A 23065-nucleotide genomic window follows, 5' to 3' on the forward strand; every position below is an offset into this window, starting at 1 on the left:
AATACAGCACTTCCTGCTCAGGCTACTGCTGCCTGAAACCCAGGGTGGGAAAGATTCACTCCCGTCCCGCAAATGGCTTTTTTTACAAACAAAGAGCTCCAAGTTTATATTCGCGTTTTTTTTTTCTCATTGTTGTAATGCTTGAAGAAAAAGCTTGGCGGGATTTGAGAAGGAAGATATCTGGAAACCCCGCATATTCCAGCATACGCCAATAGTTATGGAATGAGATCGAAATATAGCACTATTTACAGAAATGCTACTTTAGATCATTAGAACCTTTTGCATATAAATGAATGGTGATTAAAGTTTGAGACTACCTCATCACCCCTTCCATGGAATACACTTATTTCCCATCAGCATTGTTAAGTTCTGCTTCACATTAGAAAGGACTTTTTTTCCCCCTGTAACTACTTGTGTGCACCACACAACTGAAATAGAGGCTGAAAGGTTTCAACAGCATTTCCAATGTCTAGAGAGATTTCGCTCTCTCCTCAGTTACAGACACTGCCATATCTCTTTCCCAAAATCTTTACTTCTCAATAGTTCTTATGCCACACACAGGCACCTACTGATATGTCAGCAGTGTAACACAGGCTTGGCTGGCTCAGCTTTGTCTCACGCTGTAGCACACAAGCACTGCAGTGCTGAAGTGTCAGGCCATGGTACAGGTAAAGACACAGCTGAGCTACAGAGGAAATGGAACTACATGAAACACCTTCCTAACCTTTGAATACACTGGAGACAAAATTTGTAGTTATACACCTCCTAAGATGAGAATGATTGCTCACAACAGCAGACTTCCACCACTTTACTACAGTAAAGCTCTTAAACTGAGAGAAGCCATCACAGAGCTCTGCCAGGGATGTTCACCGGTAGCATCCAGCACCTTCTCCCAGTGTCAATCTCTGTCTAAAGTTGTTCATCTAACAACTCAGTCATATTTAGCAGCAACTTGCCCTTGGGTTGCCCAGTAGTGAGTACAACCAAAAGTGGTTTTACACCTTTAAATGTTAAATCATCCATGTCACTGCTGGACTGATGGATCAGTGGCAAATCTTGTACTGAAACAAAGAGCAAGCTAGACTGTGCTAAAACATTCATGGACACCTTGCCACCCACACAGACAGTAAGCAAACAAATTCCAGTCACAGAATCAGCTCTCCGTTATTTGGGAGCCCTCATGCCTACATTCACATGAGAATGCCAGAAGCACACAGACAGTTTTGATCTATGCTTATTTAAGGAAAAGGATGTACAGGAATAAGAGGGAACTAATAACTTTATTGTTAGCCAAGAAGTTGAACTGTAAAAACAGTGGCAAAACATAATAAGATTTATCCTCATGCTTTGCTTTTCTTTGGCCATGACCCTGCAAGTGCTAGGAGTCACAGAATCACATCAGCATTTCCACTCACCATCCTTCCTCTGCCTATGCTAATGGCAAAAAATAAGTGCCACAGTATTCTATATGCATTTTCTGATATTTTTATTGAAATATTTTACGTTCCACATCTTGCTTTTCTAGCCGAAAGCAACTCGACACACTTTCAGAGTGCAGAACAATCTGAGTATGTGTTCAATAGGAGTTTAAATGCTATTATATTTGTTACAAATGCTGACATCTCAATCAGTGGCTATGAATTTGGACATGTGGCATGTCAGAAAAAACTCAAAGCCAAATACTTTTTGCCTGCAATTATGTATTTTACTCAAGTATTATTTTGTCCAAAAACTTCACCATAACAGTAGAACTATTCATCTCACTGGAACCCTGTCAGACACTCATTTTACTACTGGCAAGGCTTTTCCCACACAATCCTCATAAAGGTTTTACTCCATTCCTCAGTTCATCTGGAAGGTTTCTTTCCTGCTCATCTCTAGTTTCCTCTTGGAGTTACAGGACTGCTATGCTTCACAAAAGTCTGGTCTGTCTTTCATGCAAAGCTCTGCCTCTGAACAAAGCCTCCTCCCTCACAGGGTTACACCCTCTTCTCACAGGATGGGAGCTCCTCAGCAGAGCATTCACAGCAAACCACCCAGCGTGCTCTGGGGATATCCATAGACAACACTTTTAGGTTAGTCCCCAGCTTGTAGGATAGAGAGCTGGGTTATGAACGGAAGCTGCAGTAAGAGCGCCTATTTATCCCTATAAAGCTTTCCTCACACTGCCCCGCTGTTGCTGTGCTCCATTCCAGTGGCTCAGCCAGTCATGAAAACAGTGAAGACAGTACTGCAATACATCTTCAGTGAAACATGGCATTTCTACATCCAGTTCCTGTAAATAACACTCTTCAGCTATCAGTTATCGCCCCAAGATAAAAAAAAAGAGCAGAGATAACAAACAGGAACCACTACAATTCTCTTTTTGTCAAGATCAACGCACAAAGCAGGAGGAGAAATAGGTTGTTTTTTAAACAAATTCTAAATATTGACCATCTCTGTCATCACAGAGGCCCCATGATATGTAACTATGTAATTTTTGTTCTGTCTACTGATGTAAACATTAGTGACTATCACACCCAAGGTGAATTGCCAGAGACCATTAATCATAATGCACCCCCCAAAATCACTTGAGATGAATGCAAGTCCTCCTTCTGAGAATGTTGCAACTTAAACTGCTGCCACCAGCAGACTGCCTTTCAAACACTGATTAATCTGCCACAGACAAAGCATTCATTTTAGAGAATTGATAACATTTGTTAAAAATAAAGAATGGGAACAAGAAAAGAAAGAAAAATAAGTTAGCTCCAGTTATTTCGCAACTGAAGAGGAAATAATTTAGGTCCCAATGCCTTTAACATCTTCTAAATAGCATTTGTAAGGGTGGACAATTTCTTTTTCTTCATTTTAAAAACATTAAAAGAAGTAATAGCAGTGACCATTCAGAGCAACCAGGAAGATTGTCTTTGCACTACTATTTTAGAAAGCATAGGTTAAGGTGGGCTTTTACATTTTTTGGTTGGAGTTTTTGTTTTTCTTTGCTTATTTTAACTCAAGGACATGTTATGCACAAGCATATGAAATAGAGACTAGATTATTAAAAAAAAAAAAACAAAAACAAAACACCTTAAATTGCAATACAATCTGGAGTACATTTCAAGCTCTCTTCTCCATTTTACTATTCTTAGTATGTCCATAAGCATAATCCCTCATTGTATTGTTTTACCAATAGGTGGTGTCACTATTTTCAACAACTTCCAAGGAGAACAAGGCCAAAAGTGCCCAGGGATGTGAAGTCAATATACACACAGTTCTGGTATTCTTATCACAGCATGGTTAGACAGTTAACCAGTAGATGATTCAGACAAAGCAAGCCAAGGATCTCAATCATATAATTCAAGAAAAGTGAGACAAAATTTAAATTCCTATTTTGAATAACGAAAGTTTTTTATGATTTCATTTCCTCATATATCTATGTATCTTAACTTTGACCAAAAAATGGACAGCAGAAGTAAAAGATCATGATGGAAACAGCTGGCTTTATATTTCCAGCATGAAAAAAATTATTCCTGGAAGTGTGCCTGGAGCCTGATCACAGCTCTCTCCATGAGACATGGATAAGGACCCAGTCAGTCGCTCAACTGCAGTTTCACACTCATTCAATTCCAGTTTTGTGCACTAGGGATTCAAGTGCAACCTGCAGGCCAGTGATAGCACATCACTGGGTCCCCAGTAGTCAAATGTGGATGATAGCATGGCACTGCCTTTGGCAGCACTTGGGAAAGGAGGAGTGAGGGAGAGGATGATTATTGTGAGGGGCTCACATATGGTGACAAGAAATATTCACTGCCATCACTGAGGTACTGGACTTCTCAGACACTGATGACACTAGTGGCTGGAGCTGCAAGTGCAGCTCTGGGATCCTGGCCCTGCTGCTCCATCTGCTCTGTCTGGGCAGCCAAAGCAGGAAGCACCACGTGCCCAGCTGCACCAACACACCTGGAGGCAGCCAACAGAGATGCACCGGGTGGACCTGTCTGCCAGTGCCTCCCCTCCATCAGTTCTAGACCAGTGGCTTGGTCTGAGCACAGCACTTCAGAAGGGCTAGAGCTGGGGTCACTCTGCTCCCATCCCATGTTAGCCAATTCACATGGAAGCATGTCTGCCTTTCAGTCACTGAGGGCAGCTTCTTCAAAGCCTGCCCAACCCAGCCCATCGATCTGAGGTGCCATTCCTGGGCCCGCAGCCACAGACATTTTCACAGACATTTTGAGACATTTTGTCACTGGTGCTGCTAGCTTGGGCAAACAGTCCTGCTACACTTAAGTTCCAGTGCCCCATCTGAAGGCACGGGGTATGGACAAACCTGTTACTCTCCTTGAGAAGTTCTAGCATTAGCACTGAGACACATTACAGCAATGCTCTGAAAACTCTCAGGTTTCTGCAAAAGATGGCCTTTCTTCTGCTCTATAGACTCAATAGGGCTAATTCAGACATTAATTTAAATGCCTAGAAAATATTTTCAGTAGAAAGCAAAACACTTTCTACCCCAATCTTGGAATTTTTGCACTTTTAGTGATGCTCCAACTTCGACATCTTTACTGCAGGTTTGTTATTTTCTCTTTTTTTTATATTTTTTAAAATGCTTTTCACAAGTAAATTTGATCCCTAATTTCAATAGGAAGAGAAACAGATTCCATGAACAAAAAAATCCTACTGCATATTATGAACAGTATCATTGAGCAAACTCCTCAGCAAATATATATTTACAGTTTGCAGACCATTACCTACTTGTTTTCCTTTAGAGAACTGCACTGCGCATGGTCTGCATGTTTGGGGTCCACTAAAGCCTAAAAGTTTCAGAGCTAGTACTGAGTAGATTTCTTTCAAAAGGCCTGGAAGCTTTACCTCGAATGGATAGAAGTATTAATTCTTAACTATCAAGTGACTGAGCAGATCTTCAGGAGACACAAGACTTGCCACAAACTAACACTCCATGCCATGTAGCAACTGGTAGATACTGCGTCATAAACCAACCCATTTTTCGTAAGTTATTCTCTAGGCATCAACTAGCAATGGCCTTCTCACACTTCAAATGATAAAAAAGCTTTGTTACATTAAATCATAACCCCCTACTATTTCTATTAGTTTGTGTGGAATGGTCATTATCTCCACCCCATGCTGTTAATACTACAGAAAACACACAGATAGTTTTAAAATTCCTGTATTATACACGATCCTCAAGGTGCTACAAACATCAGAGCCTAGACCTTAGAGATCACATATATTAAAATGTAAGTGATGTAAGTGCAGAGAGACGACAGGGCTAGCTCATGGTCACACAAACTGACTGCACAGCTGGGCAGATTGCCCAAGTGCCCCAATTAAATCACACCACATGGAGAATGAGCCTACTGGAGCCCAAGTATGAAATACAACCAATAGCCAAGAATGCAGTCTCGAGGATTTTCCCTGTGCACACAAACACAGTCTAGCCTCATCATGAGCTGGTGCTTAAGAAATTTTCCCTGCAACATAACCATAGCCAGCTCCAGGCTGGACAGAATTGGTGGATTCAGGGCTGACAGGTGCAATCAACAGATTTACTAGCTCCCTTTTCAACAAATACCTAGGCTGGAAAAGTACCTGAAGAATAAGCCCATTGGGTTAGTGGCAAAGTGTTAAGAAAGGAGGCAGAAGAATTTGATTTCCCCTCCTGCTTACACCACTGGGAGTCAGGAGTACCTCAGATGAAATCAGCAGAGCTCTGCCACTGAAAGGCTGACTGGATATTTCCATATCTGAAATAAAGATGTGCAACGTTTTCCATAATGTAAGAGTTTTCACTCTAAAATGACTCAGATGAAAACAATGACCTCACTGGCTGGCTGGATTTAACACAATGACGCACTGGTCCAGTCTCAAAACTATTTCCTCCCTCTCCCAGTCTCTGCTCATACCAACACATCCCCTTGAGACCAGTAGAAGGAGGAAAGGAGGAAAAAAAAAATTAGACACCTTACTCAGGTATTTTACCCCTTTCTCTTAATTTTGCCAGTCATACTTCAAGACACATGGGAGCCTAGAGTAAGAAATCTATCCACTGTCTAGCTTCCTGGTTATGAAGCTTGTTGATATTTTTAATATAGCACCTGGATATAAATGTAGGGAGGGACAAAAAAGAGCTGTACTTTGAGCAAAAAGAAAATTGCCAACACCAGCACAGAGGCATGTATTCGGCATTCCTAGTTAAGCCCAAGGTGCTTTGAGATCCAGGTGTCAGGCAAGAAGCTTTTCATTAAAGAAGTTGCTGGTTATGACAGATAAAAGAAAGCAGGAAAATACAAAATAAAGTACAGAAGACCAAGAAAAATACAATGTCAACTCAAAAAAGACAAATCACTTGCTTTAAGTTATTTCATAATCAGGAATTAGCAGTACTAAGTTACAAATCAAAACTTAAAACCTTCAAGTGGGAGAAAACACCCAACAAAACTAACTTCACATACACAGCCATAGTTTTTAAAGGACTAGCTAGAGCCATAAAACCATAGGAGAATAGTGAAAGGATGTTCTAAATCCTTTTATTTTCTTATCAGAAACTCTTTTTCCATAATGGAGGAACACAGCAAGTTAACAACCTATTTTTATTCTATTTCTTAATGTAACTTAGAGAAATTAATATTTAATAGAATCATGAACATATCATTGGCCAAATGTGTCCCACAGGATGCTAAATTAAGTTCTGTTTTGTGTTAACTAAAGATATATTCTACATCCTGCTTAAGGAAGAAATTACTTTATCTAATTTATTAAGTAGTATACAACAGTACCAATTAAACAAGGAGCCTGCCCATGCTACTCTCCATTATTACTCTGATAGCAGAGAATTAAGAAAATTAATCAGATAGTGCTTTAATTTGATTTTATGGTTCACTAGCAGTGTAAACTCTGATTCAATTCCACACAGCCTGTATTTTTTTTCATTATTCATTACACTAAGCTAAAAAAAAAAAAAAAGTAAATTTGTGTTTCTTCATAGTCATTTGGAGAAGACTGTTGGTTAAAAGTTAGTGGCAAAATCATGCTCCACGTAAATGGGTAAGTGGATTCCTGAAATTTTATTAGAAAGCACAGATCTGATTAACCAAAAGACCTTCTCCTCATAGTGGATGAAACATCTCTGTAAATTTTTACATAAACAGCACCAAGTGCTAATTATTTTTTCACATTAAAAAAATAAAATTAAAATACCCTTCTGTATTAGCATGAGCCTCTCCAGCACAAATTGATCCCTGATTGACATTAACAACTTGGAAAAAGTTAACAACATTTCCATTAACAACTTGGAAAAAAACCCGCTGACACTGTTTATGTCATCCAAGACTTATTTTTCCTCACCTTAATCAGGCTTGGTATTATTCTGAATTATATGATAGTTTGAGTTTTCTGAGATGTGTCCAATCACACAGTTGTGCAACACAATATAATCTTCTTTTACACTCCAATTTAAGATAAACTTCTGCTGCAGAGTGTGGCAGAGCAGGTCATGGGCAGCTATGGCTGCTGGGCACTGACCTGCACGATTCCATAACTCCACTGAGCCAACGTGAAACATGTAGGGAAGTGATGCCAGGATGAAAGCAAAGTCACATTTATACACACTTCTTTAAGAATATTTTTTTTGCCCTCCTTCCCCCTCAAATTACACCAACAAAGGTATGAAATCTGAAAGAGTAATTTGGACAGACTCGACAATGTAACAGTTTGTCTTGTTCACTGCTTCATGCACTTTAGGATAAACTTCTACTCCGCATAGAAGAAGTTTATGCTTTACATTCTCCTTTTGAAGTAATGTTCAGTATGTAACCGCTCTTGTTTGGTCTCTCTAAGTTTCTGTAAAGGTTTTAAGAGCACTTGTGGAGTAGCTGCCCTTATTCAATAACTGTGCCTTTATCATGAAAGCTGCAGGGGAAAAATAAATAATTTTACAGAACTCACATCTGAATTTCAAACTCCAGGGGAGTAATTATGTTTAGAAGAAGCTGCTCCTTGCCAGAAAAGATACAGGATATTTGCACAACTTGCTAAGTTACACCTACAAAAAGATTCAGAACCTTCAAATTTGCTGGCTTTGTGTGCTGAAAATTTCCCAACTCTGCTACTGCAACAGCACTGGCCTCCTAACATAAAATGCATTTGTTTCAAGATATTGCCTCCTTCTCAGTATTAGCATTCCTAAGTAAAAAGATACTCTACCATGAGCAGAAAGATGACTTAACTTCTGCCATGGCTTCATGGTATGAATTTGGTTATATGCTCTAACCTCAGAAAACACAAAAAATACAACCACCTCCAGTGGAGGTGTTGTAACACTCCAGTGGAGTGTTTTGAAAGTAAGCTTTCAAATAAACAAATATTTAATTGGAAAATAACATTTTTATATTAGTATAAAATACTAGTTGCCCCATCTCACATGATTTTTTACTAACTTAAGAAAAATCTTTAAAATCTGCATTTATTCCTTTACTATTTGTTTTGCTACTCTGTGTGTCTTCATGCTAAGCTTTTTGTGCTTTTATAGACCTTCTTAAGAGAATGCATTAATAAACCCCAACATTAGGTATACTCCTAAGTATTTCAGGTAAGTATAATCAGGTATCTATCCACATGCCTGAGCCATCTAAACAATTCTAGGTCCTGACTGAAGCTGCTGACCAAAACTCAAGCTCTACAGCACATATAAAGATCTAAAATGGCCTGTGGCAACACTTCCATCAGTATTAGCTCAAATTAGACTCAGCATTTTGTCCCCAAATCTGGCAAATGAGTTGATGTCAGCAAGACTGCTGCTGCTCTCCAGAGTCCTGATGTAGCAATTTAAATGGGGCAGGCTGACACCTGCTCTTGCAGGCAGCTTGTTGGAGAGTACTGCAACTCTACATGTGGTTTGCTGCCTGGAGTGAATTACAGCACTGAAACCCAGAAATGGAAAACACTGTTGTTGATCTTCTGTTTTTAACTTGCTTATTTCCTAATATGATTTGACATTGCATTTACCAGGATAACACTATTCCCCATGTCTCACATCCTATAGATTCCTTCGTAGCTCAAGAATTTCAGAAAATGGCTAATAATCATACAGCAAGAATTACATCTCGTAACTGCAAGGCTCAGAGAAGTAGATATTTTCTGAGTTTTTAAAACTGGGGCATAGGTTTATAAATTGATGAGCATATTGAATTCTTACCAAAGTCAACAGCAGCTGAAAGTACACCACTTCCATAGAGGGAGTTCTGCATTCTGGAAAACTGTGTCCTTTAAACTCAGTTTTAGAGATCTTAATCTGTTACAGCAATGGTTGGCTTGCATTAGATAACAGCCATTACTTCCCCACATTTTATTTCTCCAGGAAGAGCAATTTACTAGCTCAGTCACTACATATTCACATGGATTTTATCTTCATTCAATGATTACATTCTTTAAGCATATTCTGAATGCAGTTAGCTCAAAGTTTTCTTTACTGTTCTATTGCCTCTCCTGGAGGCCCTAAAAGGCTTTGGGTTATTTTAGCATGACAGCAATTCAACTCAGATTCATGAAGCCTTACTCAAACAAATAGCTTTTCCTATAAAACCTTGCTCCTTTCCTTTGTTTTCATTCCCAGAGTAATTTATGTCATTCCTTGAGCACATACAACTTTTTCACAGAGCCACCATGTCTCTGTGCCTTGTATTGTCACATATGAAGTATATCTGCAGTGACTCCCACTGCACTCTCTTGCCAAAGCCTGGAGATGCACCCTGTGTCTCTATTTTTCTACCTTCCTTTCACCCTTTACTGAAATCTTCACAGCATCACAATAGAGTACCAATTAATATAATTTTTTTTCCATACCATAAATCACAGCTACAGGTGCCTGCTCTGACTCTATAACTTAATGAATTGCTGCCAAAAGTTAGCTTCCAGCTCAGTGAGATGCCTGACAAGCCTCCCAGTAAGGTGGGGCAGTATTTGATGTCTGTAGGCGACACGTAGTGCCATGCACCGCTCAAGTCTTGGTCACCTTGTGCTACCCCTATGTTTCCACATATGGTTGATTTCCGAGCACAGAACGTTCCAAACACAAGGGCCATCGATAAACCCAACAGCTGAAGACAAGCAGTCCCATAGGAAACATTCCCTTAAGCACAAAACACTGACAAAATGACAAATTGACCGTGAGTGCCAGTCCAAGGTGCAGAGACTCCGTGGCTGCCTGGCCCCAGGTCAGGCACAGCAACCTCCTGCCTCACAGCCCTTCCCAGCCCGACACACCAGGCAGCCTTTCCATCTGCAGCGTGACTTTCAGAGCCCCACATCACCAGCGTCTTTGCTGGGAAGAGCACTGCAGAAATAAAATACACTAACTTTATTTTATTGAATTGATTTACGTTTCCCTTTAATTAAAAGGTACCAGGAAAACATTTGGTTTTGATTCAGATACACAAAACCACCGAGGCCCGTTTTGGGCGACTCCTCAGCACAGGCCCAGCAGCCCCGTCCGCATCCCCACAATGAATGACTTCCGCCAACGCGCAGCCCCAAAGCCTTCCCAGGTCCTTCCCCCCTAATCCCCGACATCTGTTCTGCGTCCCGGCCGGGCAGTGGGACTGCCAGGGCCTGCTGTCAGCGTGGCCACAGATGGGTAAACACACCAGCCCGTGTCAGGCTGTGTGTGATTGCAGCTGAGAGCTCCGGACACGCAGCATGGTTCTCATTTAAAGTGTTCGGAGCCTTGAGGAAACACCTGTTAAGAAACCATCCAAAATAAATTCACCGTGAGTCTTTTGAGAAAGAGAAAACCCGTGATCGACAGCAGCGATGCAAGATCCCACAGCAGCGAAATTCAAAGCCCCACTGCAAACCCTGACCAATTAAATACATAAACAGCACCATTTTTCACTTCAGGGTAACAGTTACTATATCATTTCTCATCTTCCACTTAAAATAGATGCTTTTCTCACTCGAAGACTGAAGTTTGACCTATGCTGACCTAGTTTATTTCCTTCTCTGTGCAAAAATCCTACAATGCCATGTTGTGTGTGGTTTTAAAATAAACACTCCCATACGGCTACTCTTTAAAATTGTGTCAGCCCCATATAATCAGGAACAGTTCTGAGATAGTCTCTGCCTGACTACTAAAAAAGTTGGATTTATATTTTGCTTAAAGCTTGAAAGGTATAGTAGATGAAGATCAGTAATTTTAGCATTTGGGTTAAAATGGTAGAAGCACAGAGATTTTCCAAAGCTGTGACACTGGAAACAAATCCCAAAGTCTTTAAACCTTGGAGTAATAAACAACTAGAATTTTTTAAAATCTTGCCAGAAATCTTTAAATTTAAGCCATTGTTTCCCTGCTTTAGGGACTCTGGAGGTTTACCTTGGCCCATGGTGGGTACCTCCCTCTCCTCCCTGTGTACACATCTGACCAGCAATCACACTGCAAGCTGCTTCATAATAATTATGGTATTTTTCAAGAACACTTAAGTGACTTTGGAGCATGGGTCATGCTAATGCTCAAGTAGAGTCAGATAAAATATTTCAAATACTTTGCATTTCCCTGTTTCTTTCTATTCAGGGCTCTCCAGCAAGAACTATGCTGCTTACTAATTTGAGCTGTACACTGTATCTGTGTGGTAGAAAACTTTATTTCTCAGATTGTAGCGAGCTGGCTTTCACTAGGGTAGAGTTAATTTTGTTCACGGTGACTGGAACAAGGCAGTGTTTTGGACTTGTGCTGAATGCAGGGTTGATAATACAGAGATGTTTTGGTTATTGCTGAGCAGGGCTTACACAGGGCCAAGGCCTTTTCTGATTTCCATACTGCCATGCTGGAGTGGGGGGTTGGGGATACAAGGGAGGTTGGGAGGAAACACAGCCAGGTGATCCCAATGGACCAAAGGGATATTCCAGACCATCTGACATCATGTTCAGTATATTAAATGGGGGGAAGGAGGAGGAAAAGGGGGACCTCTGAAGTGATAGTGTTTGTCTTCCTGAGTAACCAATACACCTGACAGGGCTCTGCTCTCCTGGACATGGCTGAACACCTGCCTGACCATGGGAAGCAGGGAATTAATTCCTGGTTTTGCTTCTTGTGTGTGCAGCTTTTGCTTTCCTATTAACCTGTCTTTATCTCAACCCATGAGTTTCCCATTTTTTACCCTTCTAATTCTCACCCTGGTACAGCTGGTGGGAGAGGGAGCAAGTGGCTCTGTGCAGATGGTATTATTTTGCAAAAAATAAAATTCAGTGTGTTTCAGTAAAAAGCAATAGACATGGGGGAGAAATTGTATTAGGAATAGTCAGCTGAAGGCCTAAGAATGCAATCCTGTTGTCCAGGAGTCAAGAAAAGCAAATTCAGCGTTAGGACTTACTAGAACTCGGACTAAAGAATCATCAATATTTTGTGCTATAAAAAAATCCCAACCAAACAATTGTGCTTCATCTACGTGCTGTCTTCATTCCAAAAAGGACATCAGAGAATTAGAAAAGGTTGAGAGAAAAGGCAACAGAAGTGACCACAGTATGGCATGGCTTCACTGTGAGTAATGACTGGTTCAATGATTTTCATTAAAGGAGAGAGAGAGAAAAAAAGACTACATAAAGGCCTGTAAGGGCAAGAATGGCAGAAAGCAGGTAAAAAGAGTAATTGTTCCTTTCTTTTTCCAGTACAGAAACTTGGAACACCAGAGCAGACAGCCAGTGGTAGGTTCGAAACCATATGCAGGTAATATGCTTTCCCATTTATGGCACATGATTCAGGACGTTGCTGTGAACCGGAAAGTGATCACATGACATAAAACCGAAGGTATTATTCCTGAATGTTGGAATTCATGACCTGCTTAGAGGTAGGAGACTATACCACAGAAACACCATTACATCCTATTCTTATACTCTTCTTATGTTCTTATACTCTTCCTAATCATCTGCCACTGGGCATTTTCATGGCCAAGACAGTAAGAAACCTGTACTGGCACCAAATATGCATTATTTAAACTGCATCAGCTGGAGGCTGCAGATGAAGGAGACACTGAGAGCTCCAGAAACTAAGGACCTGTGCACACAGGAGCTGGAATCTGACTAATTCCTCCCACAGCAAGGAAAAGCAGCCAGCTGGTTCGGTGATACATCCATCGCAGAAGCTCTTCAAAGCTTTTATTTTAGCTTAACTGACAAGTAAACTAAATTGTTAATATAGCCATGTGTATTTCAATCAAAAAGAGAAAGGGAGAAAGACAACTCAGTGAAGATGTGTTATGCAGAGCTCCCTAAAGAGGATTTTTAACAGAAGAAAAACAATACCACAGTGCCAGGCTCTAGGATTCAGCTCCTTCAAAAGTGACAAGCTTTCAGCCCACAAAGCCACACGTTGTGGCCAGCTTGTGTCTTCCTTTTAAACTTCACTGCAAAGTGAGGCTTTGCAATCCCTTCTAGGGAACTCTTCTTTTCCAAGGCCCAGGCATGGAACACAGCTGCACAGACAGAGTCTCAGGTACACACTCCAGTGAGTACCATTGTACCTCCTTCTCCCTACAAATACTTTCCAGCATGTCTGCAGGTGACCTGAGAGGAAAAAGGGTGACAGGGAGGATATTCTAAGCCCCCAAATCATAACCTTTAGTTCCTTCCTCTCCTTCAGAGACTGACACACATGCACAGTGAAAGAGAAGGATGCTGAGAATTTGCACTGGGCAGGAAAATGCTCACAAAACAAATCGCACAACCATACATAATTGAGTAATCCAGACTTTGGCTTACTCAGGTTTATGAGAACCAAACCAGCATTTTAAATTCTTATTTTTGCTTTCCTTTAAGTTCAATTAAGCTTGCCTTAGGCTCACAAGCCAATTGAATTTGAGACATTTTTAAGGTAACTGACCTACAGAGTTTTCCTGTGTGTTCTGCCCCTAAAGTACATCCCAAGATCATTCACTCTTTTACCACAAGCCTGAAAGCAACATCAAAATCATATCAGAGGAAAAGACATTTTTGGTTTGTTTTTTGTTTTTGTTTTTTTTTTTAATATTAGCTGATAAACATTAGCCACACTGAGTAGTTTCAACCTCACTGGTAGCCTCAAGTGGTTCTCCTGCAAGATTCAAGATGAGACGAGAAGAGATTTGCTTAAAGGTTGTGCTCTCCTGTTTCTCTCTCAGCTCTGAAATTGGGGCTTTCTGAAAGGGTTCCTGGCTCCCACAATAAGCCCATTTGCTACAGGCCACAGAAGCATTATCAAAGACCTCATTACAGTTGTCATAAGCCAGAGCTATTCTGCAACTGACAGGAAAAATACGGGTTTGCAACACTAACAAATGCATCCAATAGTTTCTCCAGTCTCAAAAGAGGCCATCAATTTGCCAGGAAAAAATAATCCAGAATATTTATGTTAAGCCTCGTCCCTCCCCCTCCCCCTCCCAAAACTCCCTTAAGTCAGTAGGGAAGAATTGTCGAATAAGAAAAAGATTGCAAAATTCAGTACAGTGACAAGGTAGCACCATGCTAATGAAGTCATTCTGCTTTTGCACAGGCAAAAAGGATTATAAGCCTGTGTAGCAGGGAATGAAAAGAAAAAAACAGGGAAAAAAATAAGGAGAAAAAAATGATATAAATATAGCTCTGAAGCCAAATATTTCCAAGAGGGATGAATCTGAAAGCTATTTTTTTGTGTGCTGGTATTACATTCTAGATCATTAACAAAACAATCCAAGAGTAAAAAATAAAGGCAGTGCAGTGCGGAAAGGAGGATATAGCCAGAGGAAAATTCAGAGTGCCAATTCCATGTTAATGGTTCAGATTAATTCAGATGGGCTGTGGTCATAAAGCTCTGGGGATTCACACATCCCTGCCTCAATTCAAGGCACTAATAACCAATCAGTATTTTAGATAAGACTCTATAAATATTTAAAATTTTTAATCTTTTGAGGGCCAAAAATAACATTTCCCATCGTGTCCTTGTCTTTCCCACAGCAACAACGATGAGATTCCTCAGCTGGCATTGCTGGCACCAGCATGACGTCAGGTGGCTTCAGTAGTGGCACTCAATTAACTTAGAAAGTTACATCTAATTGATCCATTTCCTGCACTGATAAACAACTGTAAACAAACACTTCTCTTCAAAGAAGCAGCTTTGTTCACAAATTAAAAAAGGAAAGGGCCATCTGAATCACACCAGTCATGGCTGTGTCAGGGGTTTTATTATAAACACTATTTTTAGGGCTTTAAATGAGTGATGTGACATTAAATACCATGAGCCAAATTCTTCCCCAAGTTAATGTGACAGTGGTGCTCCCTCCCAAAACGATCTTTGCCTTTTCTTTTCTTAAACTCTTCTGTGTTACTGACAGCACTGTCTGTGTATAGTTACACTGTTTTGATTTTCCTAACCGATATTCAGCCTTTCCAATACATGCTCATTTTTGGCACAGGAAGCTCACTACCCCCCTTCACTTACACTTTCATCAGGCCCAGTGTCCGATTTCTGTGTCTCAGTGGAACAACAGCCAGAGCAGTAAAACAAAAGCCAAATCCCTTCTGTTTCTGTTTGCAGTTCCCCTTATAGTCAGACACCCACCCCCACCATTTTGATAAGCATTCATTTTGTGGTCCTTTTTGCAAACCTTTCAAAACGTAGTCAGGAATGATTTCAGTGTAAACTTTATACTGATTTCAAAGAGGCCACAACACACACAGTTACTTAGGGTCCACTCCTCCACAACCTTTACTAAAGAGTCTGCTACTATAGCCGTACTTCACCTTGCCAATTCCCCCATTGTAATTTTGTTTCCTTATCTACCAAAAGAAAATGATACAATTACAGAAGTGTTAGAGTTGGGAGGGACCACCAGTGGGCTGACCTGGCCCAACCTCCCTACTTAAACAGGGTTTTCCTAGAGCCCATTGCACAATGATCATGGAGCTACCAGCCTGCCTCTAAATGATTTCAGATCCAATGTAAAAGCATGCTACAGAAATGCCAAATTATTTTTGCCACCACTATATTCTCCTCTGGCAGTGAGTCAGAGATTCTTAAATATGGGGGATTAAAATTGCCACTGTCATTTCATTAGCCTAAGTATTTATTAACTAGGAAATGGAAGTCTGTGCATTTTAAATTTTGATATGGTCACATAATAATTGAGGAGTTCAAGCCTACTTTTATTATGGTTCAGACTTCACACATCACTTGAGCAAAGAGAGCAAGTGATTGATTTCTGCACACTGTCAGCTGTTATGTCTGTTTTGACAGATTCAGGGTGTTACCACATCCAATTTCCCTGACTAACATAATTGCAACCTAAGACAGCTATTAGCATGCCAATAATGTTTCTCAAAATGACTGTGGCACCATATACTGATTATGTATTTTCAGGAGTCAGGTGCCTTCTGTTAACTTTCCAGTCCAGACAATTGTGGTTTACCTGAAACACTCTAAAGACAGGAAATCAATCCCAAATGCAAATTGGCAAAGTGAAACAACCCAACCCACTGTGCCACTTGGCAATCAAATTCCAGGGCATGTTCATAGGCACAAGGTGTTGACAAGACTAGAAAAGACCATATCTAAAATATTTTACCAAGCAGCAAAGGAGCTGCATTTTATTTACTAACTCAAGAGTTTAAGCATGATATTCCAGGGCTATGCAAAACTTCAAGTTCAGATTTATGAGTATTGAATGTCTAGAAGAAACAAAACAAAACAGCTGCTTACAAAACAAGTGATTCTCTGCACAGTGGATTCAAAACACCAGACTAAAAATCAACCTATCTATAGTGTTCCTGCCCATGGGAGAGTGTGTGCTGGGGGAAGGTATTTGGGGTTTGTGAAATGACTTTCAAGGTCCCTTCCAATCCAAACCATTCTACAAGTCTTGCAAGATATATACATGCATGCACCCAGAATCAATTATGAAACATAATGAAAATAGAAAAGAAAGGAAAAATTATAATAATTAGGAAAGGTCAGACAGCTCCAGGAAAATAATACAGTAACATGACTCAGTGATTTTTGAGTGACAATGTTAGTCAAGTGCAAACAAGAAGATTCCCTGCCAGGTCAAAGAAGGTAATCTCATGCCATTAGAAGGGTAGTCTCATGCAATTACTACTACAATAGTAATGCTCCTTTGAAATTAAACAGTAAACTGTGCTGAAAGGAACAAACTGAAGACAAGTGAACCTGGAGCTCTCCAAGGCCAAACCAAACATGAAATACCCAGAAGACAGCTGCTTTAACCTCCTTCAGACACATCACTGCTTTTAATCCCTGGCCAAGATTTTGCTGTTCAAAACGTATCAGTCTTGAGTTCAGTCTCACTGGTGGAATCCAGGTTTTCTTAATCTCTCCTCACTCAGAGCAGACTCCCGTGCTTGCTTAGATGCCAGCTTGACCCTGACAGACTTTCTGGTTAGGTCTGTCTACAACACAATTATTAGTATTAGAGCCTTTCCATACAAGAAGATCCAAAATAGCACATTCCAGCAGTAGAAGCTGATCAAGCAAATGTTCATGTGTCCAGTGAGTTTGCTGTACCTGGAAGTAGGAGAGGTCCTGAGAAACCTGAGGTCCTAAGAAACTGGCTAGGGAAGCCAGGCTCCCTGCCACATTCACAGCTCAGCAATCTAGAAGAAAGTTCCCTCTCTGACAGGCCTTTCTCCAGAGTGCCTCTCTTCACTGATGTCAGACATAGCATTATTCCCCCAAGACCACCTTAACTCCTAGAGCATTCAGAGAACAACTTGACATATGGGAAATTAAAGACTTCAAAAAAAAAAAAAAAAAGTGGAAATAGGTAAATTATAAATGGAAAAACAAATACCAAACAGAACAGCCCTATTTTCAGCTAAGAGCATTGTCCCTTTCTGACTCAAGACACCACAAGAACTCATAGATCTAGTTCATCAAATCCACAAAGACTCCAGACCAAGAGATAAGGCAGCCCAGCAGTACTACTGTCAATACCAGCATATTTAAAAGAAATAAGGTGAAGATCTGAGCTGCTGTGGATTTTCCTGTTTTTAGAAATCTTACTGACTCTGGCAGTCTCAAACCACCAAGGAGTTCACAGAACAGTAAGTACTACCCTCAATTCTTAGGAAGAGATAATGGAAATATCCATGCTGGCTTTTAATGGATCATTTTTTTAAACACACTGGGTCCAAAGGAGGGGTGTGTGTGTATGTGTGTGCATATATATATTTATGAAAATTAGGTCTGTAAATTGAGACTGAATGGAAAGAGAGAGACCTCTACAAACTAAAACACAAGTGAGCATTAGCACATGTACCTGAATGCTGGTGCAAGGGTGCCATTAAGCTTGAGAGTGTGACTGGGCCATGTTCCAAGTCCACACAGGGGCAAGATATAAATGTGCAGGTGACATTTCCTACATTGTGGTTTTCAAGGGGAAAAAATAAATGCTGGTGCATGGGCTGGAATGGAAGTGTAGCTTATTTCAACATGTTTTGGACCAGGACAGATAGGGTTCCCTGCTGACCATTCCCGAGAGTCTGCTTTGACATAGCCAGTGAAACCAAAAAAATAATGGAAATTCGCACTACTGAATTCTGTTCAAACTGCAGTACCTCCCACTGTTTTAACTCGTGGATGCCCGCTTTGGATTTTACATAACAGAAACAGACTGAAAGGTTTTCTAATGTAGGATAAAATTTAATTTGAATGTTGTTAAGGCAGAAAATACATTCTATTTTGACTGTAATGATAAAAACTGAAATCTGAAAACACTGCCTACAATATGACAGTAGAAATACAATATGGAAAAGTAACCCAAAGGGAAAAAAAATAAAAGGAAACAATAAAAAATATTAACCCAGACTATCAAATAACTGGAAGAGCTGCATAAAAGAACTGGTCTAGAAGGATATTTATAAATTACTTCCCTTTCTCAGAGGGCAACTAAATGCTTCTGAAAGAAATTAAAAAGCAGTCAGATGCTGAAACAGATGTGTTATAAAGAAAACTAAAACTAATAAACTCCTCATCTACAGCTTAACAGAACAGAAAGAAGTGAATTACAGGTATTAAAATTGCAAAACCAGAAGTTCAGTATAAAAGCCAGAGAAAATGCTGGATATAACTGGACAGCAGGGCTGGGGGAGTTCCAGACAAGCCCGGATGCTTCCTGGTACAAAGATCCTGTGGAGAGATATCAGTGAGGCTAAGAGCCTGCAGAGCTTGAAAGGCCAGCAGAGGAAGAGGGGTCAAAGAAGCAATTAAACTAATGCAAACACAAAAAGGCCCAAGACCACACAGGTTCTCAGTATAGCTTTATAGCAGAAAACCTGACATTCAAGGAACACAATCTCTACTCACTCTATCTGACATATCTATCAAGCGCAGTTCCCAAAACCAAAAGTGAGGCCAGTCCAGCAGCACAGAAATAAAAAGACTACTATGAGTATTGCACAGGCCAATCTTCTCTCTGAGGAGAGAGGAAAATCCTCCCCAGAAGAACAAAAAACCATCCATCCTCAGTCTATATGGTTTTAGTAGAGAGGCCTCCTATGGAATAAACCCTTGAGGCTGAGGCACAGGCAGGCAGGAGCTCCATAAGCACAGACATGAACTGGCAGCATGGCACGTGAAGTGTGGAAATAAATATACTAACACATCCTAGTCTGCTTCCAGACTGGTGCTGGCTTCTAAGCCTATGTTTAGCCGCTGAACCCACAGTTGCTCTACCCAATCCTACATGCACATGGTGAGTGAGGATAATGCACAAACCACAGTAATGACAACATGTGGCTGCTGTCTGTCAATGGTCTTTGTGGGTCCTTTCCAACTCAGAATGTTTTTTGATTCTGTGATTTGGCTTTGAGTGATCTCCTCTGAAAATCTCTGTTCTTGAGGATGGGGCTTAAAAGTGACATGAAGATTTGTGTAACCTTACTTGAAACCCATCACCTTCATCCCCCAAACTCTGCAGTGAACTCTGCAACACCTGAACTACAGAAAAGGAAGACACAAAAGTCCCTGTTTTCCTCTTTTGTTATTCACCTTAAATGAATTCCTGTTCCAAAAAGTTCCAAAAGAACAACAACCCAGCCCCTCAAAGTCTTGATTCCAATGTTACAGAATGTACAACTAACACAACAGAACATAAACTTGTTCTCTCATCACATAATCTTATATTCATGCTAAGCACTCATTATGACTTGTATTATGAAATATGTGGATGAATTTTAGTAACACAAAGTTTTATGGTTTCCAGTTTTACTATAATTTTAGGTACAATGCTGAAAGAATCCGTAATTAAGCAGCTCCAAGACAAACTAGAGTTTGTGTGGTCTGAGTTAATCAAGTATGTATTGCTCCTAACCTCAGTCAGCGATATGAAATTAGTTTTCCTCTTATTATTTTGAGAAGATCTGCAAGATAAAAAGGCCTACATTTTTCTTGGCTATGCACTAGAGTAGTGTTTAAAGGAAAAGGATTGCTAAAAATTGCTTTTCTGATTTGGTATATATCAACACAGTTATCAAAAAGCATTCTAGATATCACTCTAAATGGAATAATCAGATTCTGCCCTAATAGCAAATAAACTCCTAAAACCAATTATGGTACCTGGTAGCCTCCTTTGGAAAGGATAACAATGCATGGCAAGAAATAATCAAAATTGTACCAGCCAGTCACAAACTCCTGGGAATCTTGCTGATCATTGAGTTTTGAAGTAGGACATGTCATACATACGTATCTCATTGTTTATTCTATACCCACTATCTGAGTTGATGCAAAAGGGCAATTACCAGGGAATATACATCCTTCTCAGGTGGGATTTGTTATAAATAAGAGATGTCTTGGGTCTACAAAGAGGGTCTGAAAACAGAAGCAGGATCCTTCGGTCTTTCCAGGGTGTCTGAAAACAGAACGAGCTCATCTCCAGCCAGCAACGCCACCAGCCTTGTGTTTCCCACTGCTAATTACCCTTGGCAGGAGGAAAGAAAGGACATGGGATGTTCCAAGTCAAGTAGAGAGCAGATTTAAAAGTGAAAATCTACGCCATGGAGCCTGAAGAATGCCCTGCAACAAGATCTCTTTGAAGCCAACAACCTACCCAGCTGTGAGGAACCCTCCTAGCTTCACTGGCTTCCCCGGTATGAGACCGCAGAGCACGAGTGAACCCTCAGATTTCCTATGGGAATGCACTGTGCAGTCACATGGACCTTTCAAAGGGGACAGGTCCTCCCATTCGTAACTCTGTGACGACTTTCTACAACCACCCAGTTGCTTTCATGGCAGTGCAGTATTAGGAAAATATCTGATGTATTTTTAGCTTTCTCCTATTGTAGCTTAGCAGCTGGATTCAAAGAGAGCCAACACCCTGCGATCAACCTGACCTGTGTCTGGATCAGTAACATATGCTCTACCAACCAGCCATGAGTCCTCTAAAACATGACCAAAAGGACCAAGGCAGGGATTACAGTTTTTAGGGTATAAATCCTCATGGATCAGGCAATAAGTTGCACCCCACTGTCATCCAAATTACTATGGTTAATTAGCAGCTTTTCATGTTTCAGTCAAACCTTGATGGTTCAATTCCTGTTTTTTTAAAAAAATACTACTACTACATGTAATCTGAGAGAAGACAGAGGACTAAATGGATTAGTGACCTGATACAGCAACAATTTCTATGGCTTGGCTTGCCATAAATCCTGTTTAAACACTATCCTATTGCTTAAAGCTGGACAGTCAGTCATCCTCAGCCTGCTTGGCCTGTTATGGAAGTGACCAGAGCAAACCACTTCTGAGTAAACCAAACCCCTGCCTGTTGAACAGACATGTCTTCACTTGGCAAGGTTGAGAAGGGCAGTGCAGAACATGGCTGTGCTTTAGGTAGAAATTTAATCTGTGCTGGGGATATTACCAACTGGAAATATTTGACTTAAAGAGCTATGTGTTTCCATATATTAACATACTTCCCACACTTGCTCACATCTACCCAAATAAGCTATGAAATAAATATTTTCCACATTGTAAATATAGTAGATATTTATAATGCTCAGTGACACATCACTTAATCCAGAAGCCAGCTTTTGCAGCTAAGCCTTTCACACATCAGCAAGCAAGTAAACAAGTTGAAGAAAATTTTGCAGTCTACTTACATTTTAGTTTGCACTTCTCTTGTACATAGAATTTATTTACAAAAAATTACTTGTGTCAATATCTTAACAGAATAACACCCAGTACAATTTTCTTTTAACAGAATACCCTGTGACAAGAAGAGCAGCTTCCTTACTCTCATCTGCTTTCTGAGTATCAATCCAGTGTCTGATGCACAGAATAAGTGAGATGAATATAAGTATAAAAGGTTCCTTGCAAAGCAACTAGCTTCTTCATTTAATTATACAGTATTTTAATGATCTCAGTTTATCCCATTACATAATACCTTTCTGTCAAGTCTATGTGCAACCTTTTACTTTCGATATGAATATCTCAGATACATTTGTTTAGTGAATTTTTAATGAAGATATTCTTTCTCCAAATCATTTAGTTGAATTTTACTCCATCAGTGGGTTTTCTTTTCTGAATTTTACCATTTTTAACCCAGTAAATACTAGGTTTCACTGGATATATCCAGAACAGTAAAGATGCAGTGAATGAGACAAAGACACCCCTTCTTTAAAAGCTTTAGTCTGGCAACATAATAAAATAGGTGTTAAAAAGGCTGATTAAAAAAGCTAGAACACATTTTAGAGCTCTTCTGTTTTGCCAAGACTTCAGAAGCTAACCTGGCTACCAAAACAGCCAAGTAATGAAATTAGCATTTGAAACAAAAACACAAACTTTTTTCACCTGGCAGAAAACTTGAATGGAACATTGTAAACAAATAGTATGGAAAACCCCTCAAAACCACAGGATGTTAACCAAATTACATTTAGATTAAGACAACCATAATAATGAACCTGCATAATAATTCAGTGTCTTTTTTCTGGTATTTTCAGCTTTATGTAGTATTAAAGTGAAAAAGGCATTTACTAGAAAATAAACCACTAGTAGAAAGATGAAGCAACATCTTCCACACTTTGTACAAAGTTGTGATTGAATGACTACTACTTGCCCCTC

At 40.0% G+C, this 23065-nt stretch overlaps 1 protein-coding gene across 5 annotated transcripts in view; it reads right to left on the reverse strand.

The window, feature by feature from the left end:
* The window catches only part of ATP8A2 (ATPase phospholipid transporting 8A2), a 313238-nt gene that overhangs the window by 35484 nt on the left and 254689 nt on the right, over positions 1-23065 (reverse strand). The window lies entirely within an intron of this gene.

This window comes from Motacilla alba, chromosome 1, assembly GCF_015832195.1.
Source record: "Motacilla alba alba isolate MOTALB_02 chromosome 1, Motacilla_alba_V1.0_pri, whole genome shotgun sequence".
In the NCBI taxonomy this organism is placed as follows: Eukaryota; Metazoa; Chordata; class Aves; order Passeriformes; family Motacillidae; genus Motacilla; species Motacilla alba.